A 9,689-nucleotide genomic window follows, 5' to 3' on the forward strand; every position below is an offset into this window, starting at 1 on the left:
ATTTACAAACTTTATACTATCCTGGTGATATATTTTATATCTAATATATAAAATTCTCGTGTCACAGTTTTCGTCACCGTACTCCTCCGAAACGGCTTGACGGATTCTCATGAAATTTTGTGAGCATATTCAGTAGGTCTGAGAATCGGCCAACATCTATTTTTCATACCCCCCCCCCCATTTTTTAACTGCGCGCGGACGGAGTCGCGGGCGACAGCTAGTTTAAATTATAAAATCCATTATTTTAATACAAAATTCGTGTAAAAGCCTAATTGATTGATAAACGTTGACTAACCTAAGCGTATCTGTATACGAGTACCATGTTAATGCAATTTGAACTCTATCACAAACGCATAGAACTGCATTTTGCTATACAATGACATACATCTGCATACAACACATATAAAAACTTCACAATAACGCTTACTATAGTCAATAGACATGAATAATAAAAACTCAGGTAAGGAACTTGATTCCTTTACAAACACAAAATCCAAAGATTAAAAAAAACTCGTCCAGTACTGGATTTATAGTACAAAAGAATAAAAAAAACGGTTTAATCTTTTAATAATTAAGATGTACTTGAATCCATGAACTGTGATTTTTAATATCATAACCGTAATAATCCTCTGCCGAAACACTGATAAAAAAACATATTGCAATTTCACTCATACTTTATGGGTAAAAACGAGCTAACGATATGTTCTTGCACATATATTTAACCAGTGGAAACCCACGTACAATTACCTAAACAAAGTAATAAGACAAAGTAACGAGCAGAAGACAGCATAATATGGACATAGCAAACGTGAGGCAATAAAGAGCAAAAGTAAACAATGTTATATGGTGTTCAAAATTAATTACATATATTATACCAACGTGGTTATACTATATTTAAAATACTTGGGTTAAATTTGATACTTCGATACCAAAATAGGAAATATTTTGATAAAGAGTAATCTTATATATAAAATTCTCGTGTCACGGGGTTCGAATTTGAACTCCTCCGAAACGGCTTGACCGATTCTCATGAAATTTTGTGAGCATATTCAGTAGGTCTGAGAATCTGACAACATCTATTTTTCATACCCCCCCCCATTTAGTTTTTTTTTAAATGCGCGCGGACGGAGTCGCGGGCGACAGCTAGTTGTCATATAAAAATTTCAAATCTAGCTAACGTACTCAGAATCGTTTTATGATTATTTAAACACACCCTAATATAAATCGCATACTAAAACGACACTAAGACATTTCTTGGCTTAGCTCGTATAGCCTAGCTAAGCTACAATGTACTTTGAAATAGAGTGGAAATAATTCTCGCTGTCGTTTCAAACACCACCGAGCGTATTCAGGTTTAACCGCACTCGGGCAAATATTACAAATTCCATACAAGTTACAAACTACAATGACAATGAAAATGACCTTAAATTTATTCAAATTAAGAACGCAGTTTTTTTAAATTACATTTTGATCTGGAAGTTAATTAATTGCGAACACCATTTTTATCCGTTGGCAGAATTAAATGTAACATTTTACCTTTTTTATTTATTTACTAGAATAAGCTTCAAAAGAACGTGACGTAAGCTTTATGCATTCTTAAATTGTACCTAAAACACACCATAGCAAAATTGTGCCACTAAGTTAATCTTCGATTAATTTTACTAACAACTAAACAATCCAATATTTTGTCAATTGTTTGTCGATCGTATTCATTGCCGCCATAAGCATATAACCAAACTGTGTACACTTTAAATTTGATCCTTTACCGCTTTAGATAAAACAAAACCAAACCAGACTAAACCAAAGAGTTTTTAATCGACAAACAAAACGACATCGGGCAACAGTAATTACCACAGGCTGTTGCAACTCCGGATATCAAGGTCCAATTGCTACCAGTTTCACTTCAAACAAAACCTTCCAACCTCGCCGAGTGCCAACCGAGCGTACATCAAGCGTAAACATAAAGAAAACCAACCATTGTTCCTTAAACTGATTTACAACGGCAAATAAAAACAACCTAAACAATTAAAAAATCACCAAGTCCTCTGACATCTCTATTCAATCTCGAACCTTTACTTATCCACAGTATTTTAATCTATTTGATTCAAATTAAACCGATTTCAATCGAAAAACACGATCTTTGGTTTAATGGACGATCGAATATACCTTAAAATTAAAATAAATTTCAGATTGAATTGATACAGCGCTAAACGAGTCTACTCCATAAAACAATTTGTATTGTCTCTGTTGTCGAAACGATTATGTCCGCAAATACAAATTCAGAGAAGTGGATGACTCAAAAAGAAGGCTTGCGTTAGGTATTTCACGAACGATTTCCATTGCAGCTAAATCAACACACAAAAATAGGTTACATAAAGATAGCGATGGTGATAAGAGACACTTCAAGGCGTCTTTTCACCCGATCAAGGTAAGTGACCTTTCCGTCGTATTAAATCTTAGCAAAACCACTATTACAGCGACTGTAGATCCACAGGTTATTAACAGAACCACCGAAGCGAGGCACAACGGTATTAAAATCCGTAAGAGATACACTCTCACAATCAATCAAGATCCGAACTGAAATCCTTTGCCGCACTTCACTTGCACTTCCACCTTTAAACTACCACATCACTATATTCATTGTAACATATAAATTAACAAGGTAAATTAACGCGCACGTCCGTACCGTGCGACGTCAGAGAGGCGACTGAGGCAGTAGCGGTGCGCGCGCGCCGCCCCTCGCCGGTTTATCAGCCTTCGAGGGGAAAGGGGCAGAGGGGAGACAGAAAGAAAAGTCTACACATGACGTAGAGATAAGTAACTGAAAAACGTTTCGTAAAACAATGTTTTGATTTCGTGTCATATATCGTTCAAAAACATCTCCTTTTAAGGTGATACACAATGGTCACTGCGGTAATAATTGAATGGTCACTAAGAGCCACACTTAATACAGATTTAGTATGAGGCACTAATTGAATGGAGTTATAAAAGTATGTGAATCAATAAATCTATAGTTTAAGGAGAAAAGTATGAATGTTTTAGATAAAATTTCTTATAAAAATACCTACAATTTTAACAGAATTAAATGTGCAAAATTTATTATTCAAAACAAGTAGCGCTAAAGTAATTCAAAAGATCTAAAATTATCTGGAGAATACATTATTCACTTTGATGAGCCCCAATAGAATTTGCATGTTAATGGAAAATAATGCTACTGCAAAATATCATTTGAAGTATATTGCTTTAAAATAATGCTAACAAATAAATTATTTGTAAACCTGTAGTTTTAAAGCGTACTTTATTAATAAAACAAAACTTAGTAATGAATTTGAATGATTTGCAGTCGGTTTCCACTATTGAAATATCCATATAAAATATATTGCTATCTCATTTTTCTCGTAGAGAATGTTAAAAACTACAATATGTCTATCTCTCTTTCTCTCATCTACTATAGCGAATCGATCTCACAAATGATTCGCAGCGGAACTGAAAGCAGAGGTTAGGTGAATGGTCCCCTGGTCACGTGACCGTAGCGGAAGCGTGTCTCCATTGCATCGAACACGACACGGTACGTCAAAAACATGTTTTCGTAGATTAATCACTTTTTAAATTTAGCCAATCAAGGTAGTATTTTAATTTAATTTTTAATGATTATTAATTTTATAACAAATATATTTCATTTCTTAATGTAAAATTACATTATATTTGCAAAATTTTATTTATATTTAATGCAAGCAACGGATACCTTTAAATAAATTTTTGCTCAATATTAAATCACAATCTACTAACTGACTTTTAACGTGCAATTACACTGTGCCGTAACAACAAAAAAAAAACTCTATCTCTGTTTTGTCAATAAGAACGAGTAAATAACTTGTTTTTTTTCCAAATGTTTCTATACCAAAAAATCCACAATTAGCGTTAAAAATCTACAAAGAAGCTACATGTGTAACAAACACCGTGTCGTATCGTGTCGTCGCACAATGGAGACACGGTCGCCAACCGGAGTGAGTCACCGGAGGCTGCAGCGCGTGTAATGACATACCGCAGTGGCGGAGCAACGCGCACACGCATGCGACATGCCATACATACAATGTATGTACGTATATAAAACATGTACGCAGTGCAACTATGCTCTTCAACACGTTTGTTATCGTCTCGTTAAAACGATACAATGGAAGACATAATAACTGACGAAAATATACTTAAGTGGCATAGACCTATTCTTCTCCTCTTCCCTTTTCCAATAGTGGAATGGGAAGTAGCTTTGGTGGGGGCGGGTACATGTAGGATATGGAAATCTCCATTTTCTTTATTCTTCTGTTTCTTAAAGTTACGGAACGTATTTGCAACTATTCAAATGGTGATTTGTGCATCATATATTAAAAAATATTAATTAATAAAAATAAACTTATTTAATTTTTAACGGCAATTTCGATCGACCCTTGAAGAATTCGGGGCCATCATAAGTGTCCACCCGAGAACCTATCTGAGAACCGCAGTAACAATTCAAACGTTACAATATTACTCAGAGAAATTAAAAAAAAATAATAGAAAATTCTACTACTGAAAAGAAGACGGTATCTCATTGTGAATGAAGTAAAAATGGCTAGCATTTACTCTTTTATTCTCTACTCTTCGGTAAATTAGTGCTGTCCATTAATTTCCAAAGTACCAGAATATTTTTGAATAAATAAATTTTGCATCGCTTTCATAAGAACAAAAAAAACAAACTTGTAGCAAATGGAATTTAATTATAATCTCGTAACCTCGTTTCAAAAACGTGATACAAACTGATCAGAAACATATAATTAACAAACAGAATAAAAGTGGTATGTTTGGTATAAGTGTTTCTGCAATCAAAACGGCTATAAAATAACAGTCTCCCGTCGTAAGTCTAATGTAAAAATTAAAATCTCACATCATCGATATGTAGCGTCGATATCGATATTAACATTCTATCGATAAACACAAAGTCAATCACATCACTATTTAACGACCTCATTTAAAGTCGACCAGCGTTAACCGCACAATAGACGGTCGCATTATCCGATACTCTCCGGTCCGGTTGTGTAATTAGTCGCCTCGCCAAATGGGCGTCCGTTAGTGGGTTTGTACCGTGGGCGCTGGCCAAATAGACCTATGGTAATAAGGATATGTGGGCGCCAGATAAGGTGCTCCCATTTTTATTACCATACTTTACAAAATAATTACTACGTAAACCAATGGAGATCCTTGTTCCTGGACATGTTATAAACGAAGATAAAACGTACCTACTTTAAATTTTACTTATATTATAAATGCGAATATTTAGATGGATGGATGTTTCTTTGAAGGTATCTCCAGAACAGCTCAAAGGATCTTGATGAAATTGGAAAACTAACGAATTGGTACAAATGTAAAACATAGTCTGGAAGAACATATAGGCTATTTATTAAGTTTTTTTTAATTCGTCGCGGACGAAGTCGCGGGCGACAGTTAGTTTTTCATATAAGTATCGATAAATAATATACGAACGTATCATTAAGGTCACCAAAAAATATAATTTTACAGTACAAATACGAACCAAACAATCTCATAATACAAAACCTTGTAAATCTAAAAAAAAAGTAAATCTCAATAACATTTTCTTTTAACTACAAAGAGCGCAGACATTTTGTGAAAAATAATGAAAAAAAAAAATTCTTCATAAATTGTAGAATTCTACAGCAGGCGACGTCTCAAAGCCTCACTATTTCACCTCAAGTATACTTTAAACACGACACAGCATACAGTACTATACAGTACTGTCTATACAATCCCACCTGTTTATATTTACTTAAAACAACCGAGTAATACAGAACTGCGCAAAATGTCGCATAATTACACAAACATTGCATTTTACACAAAAATATGGTGTATGTATAAAGTTTTTACATATAAGGTTATATGGCTACGAAAGTAAAGACCGAAAAAATTATCTACGGACTGTGTGACAGTATTTGACGGTTGATACAAAGTTATGATAGAGTAGTACATACTTTGTCGACATTACAGCAGAAGGGCATAAACATGATAATAATCTATACAAATTAATAAAATTGGTGGTGGTTGTATTTAATATCGAAAAAATCACATTTCGTAAACATGATCTATTACGTGTTGCTTATAACGAAAAATGAAGTTTTTTTTTATACGTCTATCTGTATGCCACAAATACGCGTTTGTTCCAGACGATCTTTCAAACGGCTACGTCGATTTTGACGGGGATTTGAAGGGAAGGTAGCTGATGCATGCGAGCATATTATAGGCTACCTTTTTTTCCTGCGCTGACAAAGTCGCGGGCAACCGCTAGTACATTAAGATTAGATTATTGCATTTTACATAGTACCATTTTGTTTCGTACATCGGGTACAAAAGTTCTCATACCCGACGTACCATTTCAAACATCTACTATATAAAATTTCTTTATCATAATATTATAGTAATAATTAAATTCCTATGATGTAAATTAAAAATCGTATATAAATTATTTCATTACTAGCTGTAACCCGCGACTCCGTCCGCGTCAATTAAAAAAAAATTATAAGTAGCCTATGTGTTCTTCCAGACTATGTTCTATAACTGTACAAAATTTCATCAAGATCCGTTCAACTGTTCAGAAGATACCTTCAAACATCCATCCATCCATCCATCTAAACATTCGCATTTATAATATAAGTAATATATAATAATCTGACTATCTGATTTTCCTAAAATGGATCATTAAAAAAAGTAGTCATATTTAGCTATTTAAAAATAAACCTTATCCACTGGGATTAAGTGTTGAGTAAATAGCTAGTTATAGACTATTTCTTGAAAGTGCATTTAAAAGTAAACACTATCTCGTCTACATAAGATTGTTAATAACTAAGCAAGGAATAAAAATCGCGGAATAAGGATCAAAATCACGCTTCGGTTCATTAACCTCGTATTTTAAATTAAGTGGGCAAAACATTTCATAAGCGCTTATACAATTTGTATCTATTGAACTGTAATTATTTTGTTCTTAGTTCAGCGCCATCTCTTATTTCAAAGATACTTTAAAATAATTTAAGACAAAATTATTTTAGGGTTCTTAATTGACCTCCTTTCAATAAATAAGAATTAAAGAAAGTGTAGTTAATACAAGTAGTGTACGAAGCAATTCTTGGCAAGCTTTTAATTATTAGCCACTAGTGTCGCCATCTAGTGTCAAAGGCAAACATAAATGGTAAAATTTATGCAAGTATTAAACCGTAATATAATAAACCACATTTACACTGCTATATTAATTTATTAAAATAAAAAAACAACGTATTTTTAATTCATCGAGAATTTAAAAACGCGAGTGTACAGCTACTTACCGCTAGATGGCGGAGTATGTATTTCATGGACCTGTCAATGAGTCGTCTACTTAACTTTCGCATGGATGCTAAGGTTATCCCTTATTTACAACTAACTGTCACCTGAGAAATCGTCTGCGCGGAATTAAAAAAAACTTAATAAGTAGCCTATGTGTTCTTCCAGACTATGTTCAACACCTGTGCCAAATTTTATCAAGATCCGCTGATCCGGAGGTACCTTCAAACAAACATCCATCCATCTAAACATTATAATATGTAATATTAGTAAGATATGCAGAGTGCAACTACGAATACATATCCACGTTTTAAGAATAACTCAGGTGATCAGTGAAAACATAAGCAGATTAAGTTAAACTACAACTAACGTGAAAATTTTTAAAATACTTTCAGAGAAACCCAGAGCTGGGCGTTAACTCGTTAATCCGTTAATCGTTAATTAACGAAGTTAACATCTTGCTTAACGGATTAACTTTTAAGTTAACTTCAAAAAGTGTTAACGCTTTTGTTAACTTCCGTTAAACTCAACTTCCGTTAATAAAAGTCCGTTAATCGTTAAATAAGAAACTTGGAGACGTGCTGTCATTTTGTTTAAATTACGCGCCACGCCACGCTCGTAAGTTCATCTATGTTGGGCGACTGTCGGTGACTCGAATGGTGAACGAAAGAGTTGATAATTGATATATGTGAAGTTCGCGTGCAACTGTGATGCATCAGAGCGTCCGGGAAAGACGTGACCAACAGAACAAAATCAAAAGAAGGTTCAAAATAGTATATTTCATTACGAGTATACAAAAGTACGAGTATGTAATAGCCCACATTCCGAACGCTCTTCGTCCCTGCAATACGCCACTTTTTGAGCAACTGTATTAAAACACTTTTTTACCCGTGCTTTTTCTTTAGCTTTTCCAAACTCGTGCGTTCTCTTTCCCAACTGTCAAAATAATGTCTGTTAAAAAAAAACCAACCACGAAGTTTTTACAAAAAAAATCATGGAAGTTTTTATGATTCATGCAAATATTTCTAAAAAGAAGCTCCTGATTTGTTACAATATCAGATTAAATGATTTAATTCAATGAATTAGGTTAGTTTTAATGTTATTTCATCACACTAAATTTCATTTTCATTTCATATCAATAAAAATAATCTACTGCAGACTTGGTTATTTGGGCATAGTTCCCTCTACCCAGAATGGGTGAAGAAAACAAAAAATCTCTGTTTGTTTTTTTTTTTACGGTTGGCGCCATTTTCCAAACATTTTAGTTAGTTAAGTTTATTGTGTTTTTATTATTCTATTAAATTGCTTCATTTTTTCGCAACTGTATAAAAAATAGTTGTTTAGTACACGTGCGAAACAGTCATTACAACTTGTTCCAACTGTCAACCCTCACCTTCGGCTGCGCCTCGGCTCGGGTAGACATTTGTCGGAACTCTTTGCAATGACAGGCTTTCCGCACTCGTAATGAAATATACTATAATGCATTCATACTTGTCTCTAATACTAATGTGTACATTCTATAAATGTATAGTCAAATTAATATTTTAAACAAGTTTCGCCACATAAGTGTGAAATTAGTATGTATAATTTTGGTATGGTTAACTGTTAACGATTAACTTTAACTTGCGTTAAATTTTCGAGAATTTAACGCTTTAACGATTAACGAAGTTAATTTTTTAATTAACGAATTAACGATTAACGAAGTTAACTTTTCGATTAACTGTGCCCACCTGTGGAGAAACCTTTACCTTTGTAAGTAGCTTGAATTTGTTTCTTAAAGCACACGCGCTTTATGTACAGATACATAAGTCACTTTGCTTTCTACAAATCTTAATATATATAAATCTCGTGTCACAATGTTTGTCCTCAATGGACTCCTAAACCACTTAACCGATTATAATAAAATTCGCACACCATGTGCAGTTCGATCCAACTTGAGAGATAGGATAGTTTAAATCTCAAATTATAGTCGCAATTTTAATTTATTGCTAATTATTTGTCTGTTATTATTTGACAGTCACAATTATCTGTTAACTCCAAATGATTCTAACAGATGTCGATACCTTTCGACTGGGTTGAGTAAGTAATCAATAGATGGCGCTGCTATGGTAAATCTACGAACTTGTCATATAAGCTTATTAACTGCGCGCGGACGGAGTCGCGGGCGACAGCTATGTTTCTATAATAATCTAGACGTTTAACAAGAATTTGTTTAATAGCTAACATTGAAAACTACTAAACAGACATTGTGTTAAAATGTATATAGACGTAGATTATTCAGAGTCATACATCTGAGTAATCTAAGCCTAAGTACATTTAGATATACGTAG

General features: G+C 33.7%; 1 protein-coding gene across 1 annotated transcript in view; it reads right to left on the minus strand.

The window, feature by feature from the left end:
* LOC106708097 (serine/threonine-protein kinase MARK2) overlaps positions 1–2,719 on the minus strand; it is a 70,860-nt gene extending 68,141 nt beyond the window's left edge. The window contains exon 1 of the mRNA XM_045684741.1: positions 2,476–2,719. The gene's annotated coding sequence lies outside the window, so the exon portion shown is untranslated. The remainder of the gene's footprint in view (positions 1–2,475) is intronic.
* Positions 2,720–9,689: the final 6,970 nt, after the last annotated feature.

This window comes from Papilio machaon, chromosome 27 (assembly GCF_912999745.1).
Source record: "Papilio machaon chromosome 27, ilPapMach1.1, whole genome shotgun sequence".
In the NCBI taxonomy this organism is placed as follows: domain Eukaryota; kingdom Metazoa; phylum Arthropoda; class Insecta; order Lepidoptera; family Papilionidae; genus Papilio; species Papilio machaon.